At 39.6% G+C, this 12,337-nt stretch overlaps 1 long non-coding RNA gene across 1 annotated transcript; it reads right to left on the bottom strand.

The window, feature by feature from the left end:
• Positions 1–773: 773 nt before the first annotated feature.
• On the bottom strand, positions 774–10,927 carry LOC125414961 (uncharacterized). The gene is made up of 3 exons (XR_007236458.3): positions 10,734–10,927; positions 7,708–7,781; positions 774–892 (listed from the first exon to the last, which is right to left on the bottom strand). It is a non-coding gene; the product is annotated as an uncharacterized LOC125414961 (long non-coding RNA).
• Between the last annotated feature and the right edge of the window lie 1,410 nt (positions 10,928–12,337).

Here is a 12,337-nt window from a genome sequence, read left to right as displayed (position 1 = left end):
TCTGGGTGTGATTGTTTATCTCTTTTCTTTCATATGCATTGCTTAATTCCTGTGAAAATGTAAGACCTGGAGCAATGAAATCTTTAGAGTATCAGTTAGAAGGACCCCATACTGGAGGACAAATTCAAGTTGCCTCTGATCATCCACTCATGAGGTCTCAATGTCGGTCAAAAAAATGGCTTTCCTTTACAGAAGCTTCTCAGTTTCAGGAGGTCCCATTTATTCATTGATTCTCTTATTGTCTGTGCTACTGGGGTTCTACCTAGGAAGTGGTTCCCTGTGCCTATGTCTTGTAGACTACTTCCCACTTTCTCTTCTATCTGGTTCAAAGTGGTCAGATTAATGTTGAGGTCTTTAATTCATTTGGACTTGATTTTTGTGCATGGTGATAGATATGGATCTACTTTCATTCTTCTACAGGTTGACATCCAGTTATGCCAGCACCATTTGTTAAAGATGCTTTCCTTCTTCCATTGTATACCTTTAGCTCCCTTGTCGAAAATTAGGTGTAAGTACCCAAGTAGCACAAAGTAGTTAAGACACAATTCTTTGACCTAGCAAGATGGTTCGTGTGTCTTGCTCAGTGGCTCAGGACTCTCAGGGCACCAAGCCAGTACTGACGTAATCCTCCTTCCTTTCATTCCTGGCCACAGAATGGTTAACAATCTCCCAAGTCAGTTGAACTCAAACTCAAGAAGCGAAGAGAGGCCCTAGCAGAGAGCATGTTTTTCTTATTCTTATTCATTTAAACAGGTAAAAAAACATTACCTTAGAGACTCTTGAAAATGGCCCTTCAACATCTTCTTGGGTGGAACTAGTAAGGTGGCTTTTTCTCATTGCAGAGGAAGCTTCAGGAGTAAGACTCCAGCATCTGCAACCTGTCTGGGTCACACTGAAAAGGGAAGAAAGAAAGGGTTATAACTTGCTGACTATTATATCATCAAACCTGCCACCAGAAACCCAGGGTTGTCTCCAGTAAAGGCTCTTGGGAACTCCTTAAGGCATTTCCCACCCTCCTCATAACACCCCTCACCACTGTTCAACAGAGTTTTTATGACAAGTCAAACATAAAGAACAAGAGTTATGAAAAAACAAAACCTTGTTTAGTTGTTAAACACCCATCTTCCACTGGATTTTAAGATGTAGAAGAACAGGGATAATGTCTGCCTTGTTCATTATGGCCCGCAGGCACCCAGGACAAGGTTGAGGTGAAGTACACAATTCATATTTATTGAATGTGAGAATAAATGAACTAACAGCATTTTTGAGTTTAACTGAGGATTTTAAGGATGGGAAGTGCTGCCACGGAGAGGAGAGTGAGTCAGTCTCCTTTTATGAGAGTCTGGAAGCACATACACATTGAGTGTATACAATGTACTAAACTTGATTATCTTTTACAGTGGTATTCAAGGTGCAATTGAAATTTTCCTCTGATTTGCATTGAACTGAGTCTTTATATACAACTTCCCATTTATGTTTCTAGTGCTGCCCTTTTACAGTTTGTATTTCAAACATTAGAGGGAAACACCACAGTACTTTAAGGTTACCCCTTTCAATAAAAGTCTGAGAAGATGATGAACATCGTACTCTCTTATTTCTAAGTGAGTACCTGTGTTTTAGAAAACCTTCTTTCTCACTCTATCTCTCCCCCATCCCTTCCTCCCCCATCTCTTCCTTTCAGTTCATTGTTTATAATCATAAAATGAATGCATAATACATCTTTGTTGCCCTTCCAAGATTGATAAAAGTATTCTTTATTTTAATATGTAGAACTTCAAAATGGGTGGCAAATCGCAAGCTCTGGATAGAATTTGGTTAAAGTGAGAAAAATCTAGATTAACAAGCAATTATCTGTCCTTTCCTTTTTTAGGAGGGAGAGAGAAGAAAGGGAGAAGACAGGTGTTCCCAGGGACATTTGTGTGGTTTTGTTGAAGCTAACTTTGACTATGTCACTAGGTGGGCTGCACGGCCCATGTGGTGGGTTTTAGGAAGCCTAGGATAGATATTGCTTTCCAAAGATCAGTGTCAGCTTATCTCCCATCTCACAGACATTTTACACTGCTTCCCTTCTACATCCAAAACCTCTAATCCATGTTCTTTGGTCTCGAGTCTCAGCCGATAGAACTGTAAAATGTGACCACAGAAGTTACATATTTTTATTTTCAAGACTAGAACATAAAATATGTTATATGCTTCCTCCTTTGTTATCCAGGAGTGCTTGCTTATAGAATCTAGCCCTGTATTGTAACAGTTTGAGACACAACTGACAGGCTCACCGGCACTTTCAGCAACCACTAGTATTAACCTGACCATTGTCTGAATAACTGTCTCGGATGTGGCTTTTCTAGTCCTGGTCCCCCGACTCCGGCTGATGCCGTATTGAGTAGACACTCTTTGTGAAGTCTACCTAAGTTGAAGTCTTATGAATGAACTAAGTAATTATTGCCTAAGTTACCAATTTTTGGACGGCTGTCATACAGCATAGGTAACTGAGATAAAACCCATTGCTTTGAGACGTCAATATCACACCTTGTAATCACCTATATATTTGTGTAAATTTGTAGATACTGGTGTTTTCAAATACGTTTTTCATCAGTCAGTTATTCTCAAACTCAATGTGCAAAATATCGCCTGTACATTCACTGTCGGGTTAGTGACAGGAGGCACTTGGGAAGGTCATTAGAGAGCAAGTGTTGAAGTCATGGCATAATGACAATTCTTTTTTACTGACGAAGACTTCATAAGGGAAACAAGTATTTGTTTGCAAGTATCTGGTTAAAATTATCACAAATTTTCAAAAGGTTTTTAAATGTATGACTTATTCATCTGTCTGTCACTCACTACCCTTCCGTATATCCATCTACCTGTTCCTAGTTCTTCTCTCAACAGGAAACCCAGGAGTCAGTTTGACTAATAATACTTTCATGTAGAGGAAGGAGGAGAAAATACTTAATTTTAGAATTTTGGCTAACAGTGGACAATAGATTTACACCATATACTACCATATACTATTTGATTTTCAAGATTTCTCAAATGAGAAATCAGACTGAGAGAAGAGAATGAGGCCATGGACATAAAGTCCAATGACTCAACAATCCAGGAAATAAGTAAAAAAGGATTCTACTTAAGTCACGAATTCCACAATGGTTTACCATGTCTTACCAGTATGGAGTTCTAATGCTGTATGATAGACAAGAGTGATTCACGGTGCCAGAATCTGATCCCCTACCTTAACAGAGTTTACATGCAATAGGGGAAACATTCATAAAAATATTATATTCATAAAAATTCATAAAAATGAGTTTTAAAAGTATAGCAAGAGCTCTGAAGATAATAAACCTAGGTAAGAGGTGAAAGCTGTTTTTAGCTTCATAGAGTGAATTAAGGGACAATCAGCACACACACGTTTGAGGTAAAGTTCAGGAGACAAGTCGATTGAGGAAGGTAGTGAACGGTGCATGCGCAAGCTACACAGGTGCAGAGGCCTTGGGCAAATTCCAGTGCTGTATATGAGCAGCGCAAATTTATGAAAAGGACCAAAAGCAGAGGCAGGCCGCTCAGGTAGCTAATTGTTTGTCTCCCCATGCCTCCGCTGATCCATCATCCATCATCCCGTCTGCACACCTATCCATCTATCACTCATGGAGCATGACTCCCACATACCAACGCCTGCCGTAAGCATAACAGCAAGAGAGATGAAAAGTTCAACCATCTCTCTACCGAGGGACTCCCTGTCAGTTCTCACAGACACTCCGGGATGAGTCGGCATGTGGCTAAACACGTGCGTTATTAGTAAGGAAGCCGAAGCCCCGCATTTAGCGGCCCTTCTCGACATCACCTGCACACGCAGGGGCAGAGCCTCAGCATTTTCTCATCGCCCCTTAATCAGGGAAGCATTATGTGTGACCCAGTTTTCCCACACTCGTTTCCTCCGTGGAGCAACAGTTCCAGTTTATCTATAGCAAATGCTCACAACTTTAGGCTTCTTTAATTAGAGTATTGGAAATTGGTGCTATTTCAAGTTTAGTTATCTCGGGAGATGTTCCTCCTAGAGAATGAACAGCAGATGAAATCATGCACACGAAAGAACTCCATGCTGCATGCACTGCTGTACAGATGTGAGCTAAGTACAGCCTGATATTAGGGGGTATTGCTTCATGTGTTAGCGTAACTTCAGAGTAACTTCTGGCCTGATGCTTTAAAGCTGTCTGATATTGTCTTTAGAGAGGGAATTAGCCATAGCTGGTGGTTAAGATCTACTCACTCTGAGATTGAGATGGGATATGTGAGGACCCGGGCACAGTATAGCAAGTTTGGTGTGGCTCCTCATTATGACAGTTCATGAACAGTTTGTCACCCTAAGGGAACTCTCTCGGTAACGTAAACATGTGCAGAGAGGGTTATTATTTTCTACCTTAGGAATGAGAAGCATATGGCTTAGGGAGAGAAGAACATTCTTTGGGGGAAAAATGCAAAATTATCTAAGAATGGGTTATCCAATGAGTTTAAAGCATTATTAGTTATTTTTGTGTGTTCATTTTTTTCTGACCGTCTAGGTTTAAAGTCACATGTTGACATAATGTGCTTAGTTTTGTTTTTCCTGCTGCGCAGGTGAGTCTAAATTGAGAGCCAGGAACAGTCATGTTAGCCTCGAGACTATCAACGAACAGTGATTCATACATTGGGGCCAGTAGAATCCTAACTATGAGCTCCTAACTCATAGACCATGGCACCATGGGCTAGTAACTTAATTGCCCCGTGACTAATTAATGTATTTATTTGCAAAAGCAAATAATCAGCAGTGTCTATTTAAAAGAGTTGTTGGGAAGATTAAGCAAATTTATCCATGTGACGTACTTAGAGCAACGTTTAATGAAGTCTCAGGGCACATAAACTAATGTGTGTCTCCTTGGCTCGGTCTCCCAGTGGGTTGTAGAAACTGGCGAACAAAGGCTCTGCCCGATTTCAATGCTGTTTCTCTTTGTGTTGGCATAGTGGGTGGACTGGGTGAACAATTTGATGGGACGTGGGACTGGACAAGGGAGGCGGATGATATCAAAAATATAAAGAATTGAGGTCAGATTTTGTTGACTCCCCATGGAAGGCCTTACCCACTGGGAGGAGTGGATGGGGGTGGACTGGGGGGGCAAGGTGACACTGGGAGGAAGAGTGGAAGAGAGAGCTGTGGTATGAAATAAGAAAATTAAATATTAAAAAAATACTTAAAGATGATAAGTAGTATCTTCATTAGATATATTTAAAAACTCAAAATTAGGGCAAACATTTCATGTTGAACATATTGTGTTCAATAAAGGATCTACAAACTAAACTTTATTAAACATTTTATAAAGTCATCCTTTGCTCATGAAATATAATCAAACATAGCAATCCCTCTAATTGAAAATGAGGTATATATGACATTGATTTCTAATAAGTTGGTAAGATTCTTCATCAATAAAATCTGGAAATTAAGGGGATATTAAATTCAGATTGGGTATATATTAAATACTTAAAGTTAAAATAATGTTGATTTCTGTCACCTGCATTTAGACATCAACATTTCTTAGTGATTTTAGAATTTTTTTATGGGGGGGGATTAGCTATTAAAAATGTATACTAAAACTTGTACATGTGACAGATATGTTTTTGTTGGCCTCTTATCCCAATGCAGCTTGGTCTGACTCTGACAACTGTAGATCTTGAAATAAGTTCTGGTGCAGAGTCTTTGGTTCATGTATGTGGAAGGGAATGTGAGAGCTGGAAGTCAAGAGCCATTTTGTTTCTGTCTCCTGAACTCCTTCTCTTTGTTATTTAATCCAATAGCTGCTTCCCAGATGGGCACCAAAAAATGTTAGGACGACATGTATCTAAATAAAAAAAACTGGATAAATCCTCAGCTTGAATCATACCTCAATATATAACATGATCCTAAGTTTTCATGGCGGATTGCTGATACCGACTCCATGACATTGTAGCTCAGCACCTGTGAAAATTTCTACCTATGAACTTCAAGGCTTATATTTTATTATTATTATTTTGTTCATCATGACGTAGTATATGTACATATTATATACATACATATTTATATGTCGTTGAAACAAGGGTCATTGATACTTGCAGAGAATTATTACTTTGTATTTATCTTCTCTATATTTTTAAAAATACATTCAATAATTACATAGTAGTAGCATAATAAATGGAGTATTATACAGTGGAAAAAATAATGACATCTTGAAATTTTCAGGCAAAAAGATAATCTAAAAAAACATCATATTGAGTGAGGTAACCCAGACTCAGAAAAACAAATATAATATGTACTCACTCATAAGTGGCTTTTAGACATAAAGCAAAGAAAAATCCACCTACAATTCACAATATCAGAGAACCTAGAGAACAAAGAGAGCCCTAAGAGAGATGTCCATGGATCTAACCTACGTGGGAAGTAGAAAAAGACAAGATCTCCCAAGTAAATTAAGAGCACGGTGATCATAGGAGAGGGTAGAAGGAAAGGGGAGAGGAAAGGAGGGAAGGAAGTGGAGAAAGGATATATAGCTCAATAAAAACAATAAAAACATAAAACTCAACTCTATTTAAGAAAAAAAAAGAAGGCCATGACCCATACTTCACAAAACCCCGAATTTGATTATGGCTTAGGAAGGAAGATATTTTGTCTCTTTTCTACCTTTGTACCTCATGTGACTGGCAGTTCAAAGAAGGCTTATAGCAGTTTGTTTCACTTGGGCTTTGATGCAAAGCAGTTAATTTTGGAGGTAGACAATAGGTTTGAATCTCAGTTTTGCTACTAAATTAGTCAGATCATTAGGGCCAAGTGACTTTAAAACCAAGAGGCTCTCCTCCTTCATTTGTGATAGGAAGATGACAACAGGAACAGCCCAGACTAAACTCTGTTGAAAGCCTACAGCATATGGGACGTTATACAAGGATGTTGGTGATCAAACAGGGTCAATATAAAATACCTGCCAGGTACAAACAGTTCTAGCATTGCTTCACTTCTCTCTTGAGGATGCTCTAAGCTACTGCTCGCACTGTGAATCCCAAGCAAGTTGCTTCCGCTTCTGAGTATCTGGTATGCTGGGAGCTGGGGGGAATCCAAGCCTTTGAGGAGCTCAGCCAGAGCGCATCACCAGCTGCATTCTCAAACACTCTTCTTCGGCCTTCTTCTGGCCCACTTGCAGCCCTTTAGACTTTGATGATGGCACTTGCATCCAACTGGCGCTAATCCACATTCTAGCCTCTCCAGGGAGGACAGTGGCCTCATTGTTGAAGTCAGAGACCCACGGGACGTAGAGCTCATGTCCTCAGGCTACCTGTGGCATTTTGTTCTCAGGATATTTTCCTGTCCTTCTCAATAGTCTCACCAACAAGTGGGACCAGAGGGAAGAAAGTGCTGGGCAAAGGGCCATTATGAATGTAAACCGCAGAAGACAAATGAACTCTGTGACTCAATCCCCCTTAGATAGGGTTTTCTGTACAGAAAGAAGCATATGAAATGTGGTTTTTGACTTTCACCTGTACTGCTTCTTCTCACTCGTGTTTATTCAAGAACATTACAGCCTTAGTGTGTAACAAGTCATTTTCTTTCTTCTCAGGAAAGAATGTAAAATAATATCAATTCCAATGAGAATCCTTGCTGGATATGCCCAGCATCCTGTAATTATGCATAATTGCCATTCACCAAACATATACCTTATTCCACTTGCTTCTCAGTTTGTTCCAAACCTTCAGAAGAACACTTTGAACGATGAGTTAACATGCCTGGTCTGCAAGTTAAAAAAAAATAACATAATATTAAGAGGAGTTAAGTAATTTCACTCAAAGCATTCAGCTCATAATGGTGGCTTTTCAATCAGAGCTTAAGTTTGTCTCATTCTGAAGCCAAATTCTGTGCTTCCCACATCACCTGTTCAGGACCATGTTCTCATTAGTAATTATAGTTCACATTGCCTTTCCGGAAACTTTATATTATTTGGCTTTGCTGCAACGCTAAGCCTGTTGCTGGTATCTCTTATTCCTTGCAGCAGCTTGCCATCCCTACTGCCATCTCGTTTTCTGGAAGAGGACACTGAAGAATAGTTACTCTTTCCGAGGCTGGGTGTTGCAGTACATTGTAGTCCTGTTCCTGTAATCAAGGAATGCTGTGTCCTTCCCTAGAAACCTATGCTCTTTAAATGCCGTTGCTTCTGAAACAAGTATTGCTTACAAAAAAGAGGAAGCGTCTTCCCCACTGTGTAACTCGCGCATTGAAAGAGTCTACTTGCCTACGTAATAATGACTACATCTTGAATGGGATCTGGATCTGGGTAGCCTGGATACCACCTCAGTGTTTAATATACTCCTTTAGGGCATGTAGCAGAGGCATGCAAGCCACTCTTTCCTTGTTCTGTGCTTAGCCCCCATGTGTGCTGAGCACGTGTAGAACAAATTCCAGAAGCAGAGAGATCATACAGCTTGGGCTATATCGTGCTTTTTTGTTATTCTGACTTCTCTCTTGAATGTCTAGTTTATCTCTTTGACTTGTCTTGACCTTTAGTGTATACTTGGTCTCTCCTCTTGCCTTCTTGTTACCCATCATAGATTCTCAGGCATTTTGTGTGTGTGTGTGTGTGTGTGTGTGTGTGTGTGTGTGTTTTGGACATCTTTTCAATGCAGCAATGACTTGTGTTCTGACTTAGCCTGATTAACTTAGTATCCTATATCCAATTCCTGATGGCCACATCCTATTAGTAAAAATTTCAGAGATAGATCTATCATTAGATAGATAGAGATAGGCAGTTTTCAAATCCACCGCCTTCTAATTTCTGTATGTAAAGTGCAAAGCATATGAAAAACATTCGTGCACATTCTTTTCTTGGCAGAACTGTGATCTACATTTAGGAACTCTTGGTTCCCCCATCAAAATTATCCCTGAGACCAGGTACAGTTTGCCTCTTTATCATGGCTGCCACAGGGGAATAGTGTGTGAATAGATATGTACACACAAGAGAACCAAAAAAAGACGTGGGAAAGGAATAGTCTTTAGCACATGATCTTGTGTGTCAGGCATTTGCTGGCATACCATCCTGCTTACTTGTGACTGGTCAAAACATCACAATCGTAATTACTTCCCCGTTTAGAGAAGATGAAGCCCAAGCTGAGATGTGTGTAGTAAACTCAACTCAAAATGGTGGAGCCCATCAGTAAACATTTTCCAAATCAATGATATTACCACACAATCTCCACCTCTGGCTATTCCAGATGTGTGTACACATGTGTTCTGTCACATAATACCTCTTCCCAAAGGTTTTCAATGACAGTCTTTGTTTGTTTGTTTTAGCTGGAAGTTTGTCGAAGGTCATACCGTTGTTTCCCAAAATTATGTTGTGCAAATTTATCAAATGACCACATTTCCCATATTGGCTGTGATTCAAATTGCAGATTTTATTCTTTTTCAAAAAAAAAAAATATATATATATATATACGTGTGTGTGTATGTGTGTGTGTGTGTGTGTGTGTGTGTATTGTAGAATATGGTAAATTTGTACTGAACTGAAGGACAGTTAAAAATCACAGAGCTCCATATTGCTCATCTTCGGACCTGACTTAGGAAGGGGTACTCAGCTGTGTACATTCACATACTAAGCATGGCTCCTGCGACTAACCAACAAAGCCACAGTTCTTCACAAAGTCAGTCAGTTTAATTACCATCAAAGGGAAGTGCACAGTGAGTCTAAAGAGATAATATAAGAAAGTGGGCATTTTCCCCCAAAGCAAGTTGAGAACTATTTAAATCCTTCCCTTTTAACGTAGCATATGATACATCTACTGCCTCTTTCTCTAACTTGTTTATAATCAAAGAGTGCAATTCTAAAGGTTTGGCTCCATGTGTCCTTTTCCATTCGCACATTCTGTATTACATTCAGTCCTTCTAATTCCACATATAACCTCCCTCCGCGAGTATTTCCCTAGGCTGGCCTCAGATAACCTTATTGCTGACTCAGACGTCTTTATGCATCACTGTGTATTTTAAAAGTACAACTCTCATGGTTGCAAGACCTCTAATCCTCCAATGAAAAAGAATGACAAAGTAACAGCTCACAGGATTAACATCTTTAAATTAAAAATATAAGTCCCAATGATTTTCTGACTGTTGTAGCTGAAAGTCATGTACACCATATTGCCCAGAGTCCTGTGAGAATTCTTCGGGAAGAAAAGCTTACTAGCTGTCTAATCCTTCCTGTGTTTTTAAAGTGTGCAGTTAAGACTGATCTGTGAAAGAGGCAAGGATTAGGTATCGTTTGTAGACACTGCAACCCAGCAGGTACCGTGGGGTATTTGGCGACTGTAGCAAAAAAATAATACTCAACATGAAATCCTCAGTTAGTTACATTGGGAAGACACAATTTCACGTAGATCATAAAGTGGTCATCAGAGCCTCCAAAGAGCCATGTGTTAACCGAAATTGAAACTGACCCTTCATGGACAGAAAGTTTGAGAAGAGGCACAAAGACAGGGTTGGCTGATCGAACAGCAAATGTGGACTCCACAAGGTGTCCAACCTGGAGGCCATGGGCCATGGGACACATGCACCTCAAGATAGCTATGACTGTAGCCCCACAGAAAATCATAAATTGCAAATATCTTGAGATTTTAAAATATGAATGTATTATGTGGTCCCCAAGAGAAAAGTATGTCAGTGACAACTCCGTGCTGTGATGTTAGAAGATTTGACACACCTCCAAGACCACGGGGAAATTGCTGAAGGATGGATGATAGGCTTCACAACAGCAGGATCTTCTTAAACAAGGATGAGAAAGTTGAAGTGGTACCACCGACTTTGTCAGTCAACTACTTAATCCTTTGGTTGGCTCTTGGATGCTCAATCACAACGCCGGGTACATTAATGGATCGCCCTTCAGCCTGAAGAGTGGAATCTATGAAGCAGAGATAGTAAGATTATTTATATTTTAGCATTATTGTGAGGGATTAAATGAGACTATTAGCTACAATTTGATTTATCAGTTTGGCAGCTCCACTGAGAAGTAGGTGCTTGAGGGATCTGCTGCCAACAATCTCACTTTGGAAAGCAATGCTATTGATAAAAGCAAGCACTTTTGTATCAACATTTGTGAGCAATTGGGACCCTGCCACACTGCCTCCACACTCTGATAAGGGGAATGCTGCCCTGTTGACCCATTTTGTTCTTCACAGAGCCCTGTGTATACACTCCTTAGTTTGATATGCACATAGTTTCAGCAAGTCCTTCAGAATGGTGTCAGGGCACTCCCTTAAGTATGTGTGTGTCTGCACACGCGTTTGGTGGGGGGATGGGGATTGAATAGAAATACAGACAGAGCTATGCCAAATATGTGAGGCTTCCAGGTTTTTCGCCCTATTCTGCTTTATTTGTGGAAGCATAGAGTTTTCTTATAGTCTCCATTATCAGCCACACATCTTGAATATCATTCACTGCACCCATGAATCATTTCTGGTATCATTTACGCTAGGATTTGACTTCAGCTGTGTGTGCACACCTGGCCCCTCTGGTGTTGATGAGGGCTGTGCTAATAATAACCACTTGAAATATCACATTTAGAGTATGGACTTCTGAATGATTGCTTTCAAATGTGAACCAATTACTCTGTGAAGTGGTTTCCTAATTTCTGTTTTCCAACTAAAATACCTAGCCTATGAAGACATTTTTAAAAACGTGTTTTACATGCTACTGTTTTCAAAACAGAACGAACAATGCGAGGCACACAATGGTTACCGGGTAAATATTATGTAAATGAATGGGCTTGGTGAATGAATCAACTTTATCTCTTTTAAGGCATATATTAAGTTGAACACAACGTATTTATATGCATGTGGATACTGACATTCTCTAGAGTAAATTACAGATAGTAGAAAACAGGAAGTACCTGACAGGCTGCATGTTTTTCTCTCTCTTTTATCTAATATAAACTCATTAAACTTACTCTCAGCAAGTCTAGCAAAGGTCTAAACAAATCAGATGGCAGCGATTTTAGATTAGATTCAATAGATGATTTTACACATTCATTTTTTTTCCATGAATAAATTGGAGATGATCTCTCTATTCTATGCACTTTATGGAACCGTTGGGGCATCCAAAATGCAGTGAACATAACGAGAATATATGAAATACTATAATAGTAGACAATGTTTGCAAAGTGCGAGCCACTCCGAGCTCCCATCGAAGCATCCTGTTAGCTTTGAAAATGTTGAGTCCTGGGATTTACTCTATGATTTGCATATTTAGAGCTGAACAAATGGACGTTCACATTTTAACAAAATTTCCAGATGAATCTTTGTTACTCTT

This window comes from Myodes glareolus, chromosome 19, assembly GCF_982192425.1.
Source record: "Myodes glareolus chromosome 19, mMyoGla1.1, whole genome shotgun sequence".
NCBI classification, from domain to species: domain Eukaryota; kingdom Metazoa; phylum Chordata; class Mammalia; order Rodentia; family Cricetidae; genus Myodes; species Myodes glareolus.
Note: the sequence above shows the minus strand (reverse complement) of the source record. Positions and strands in the feature narration are given on the sequence as shown.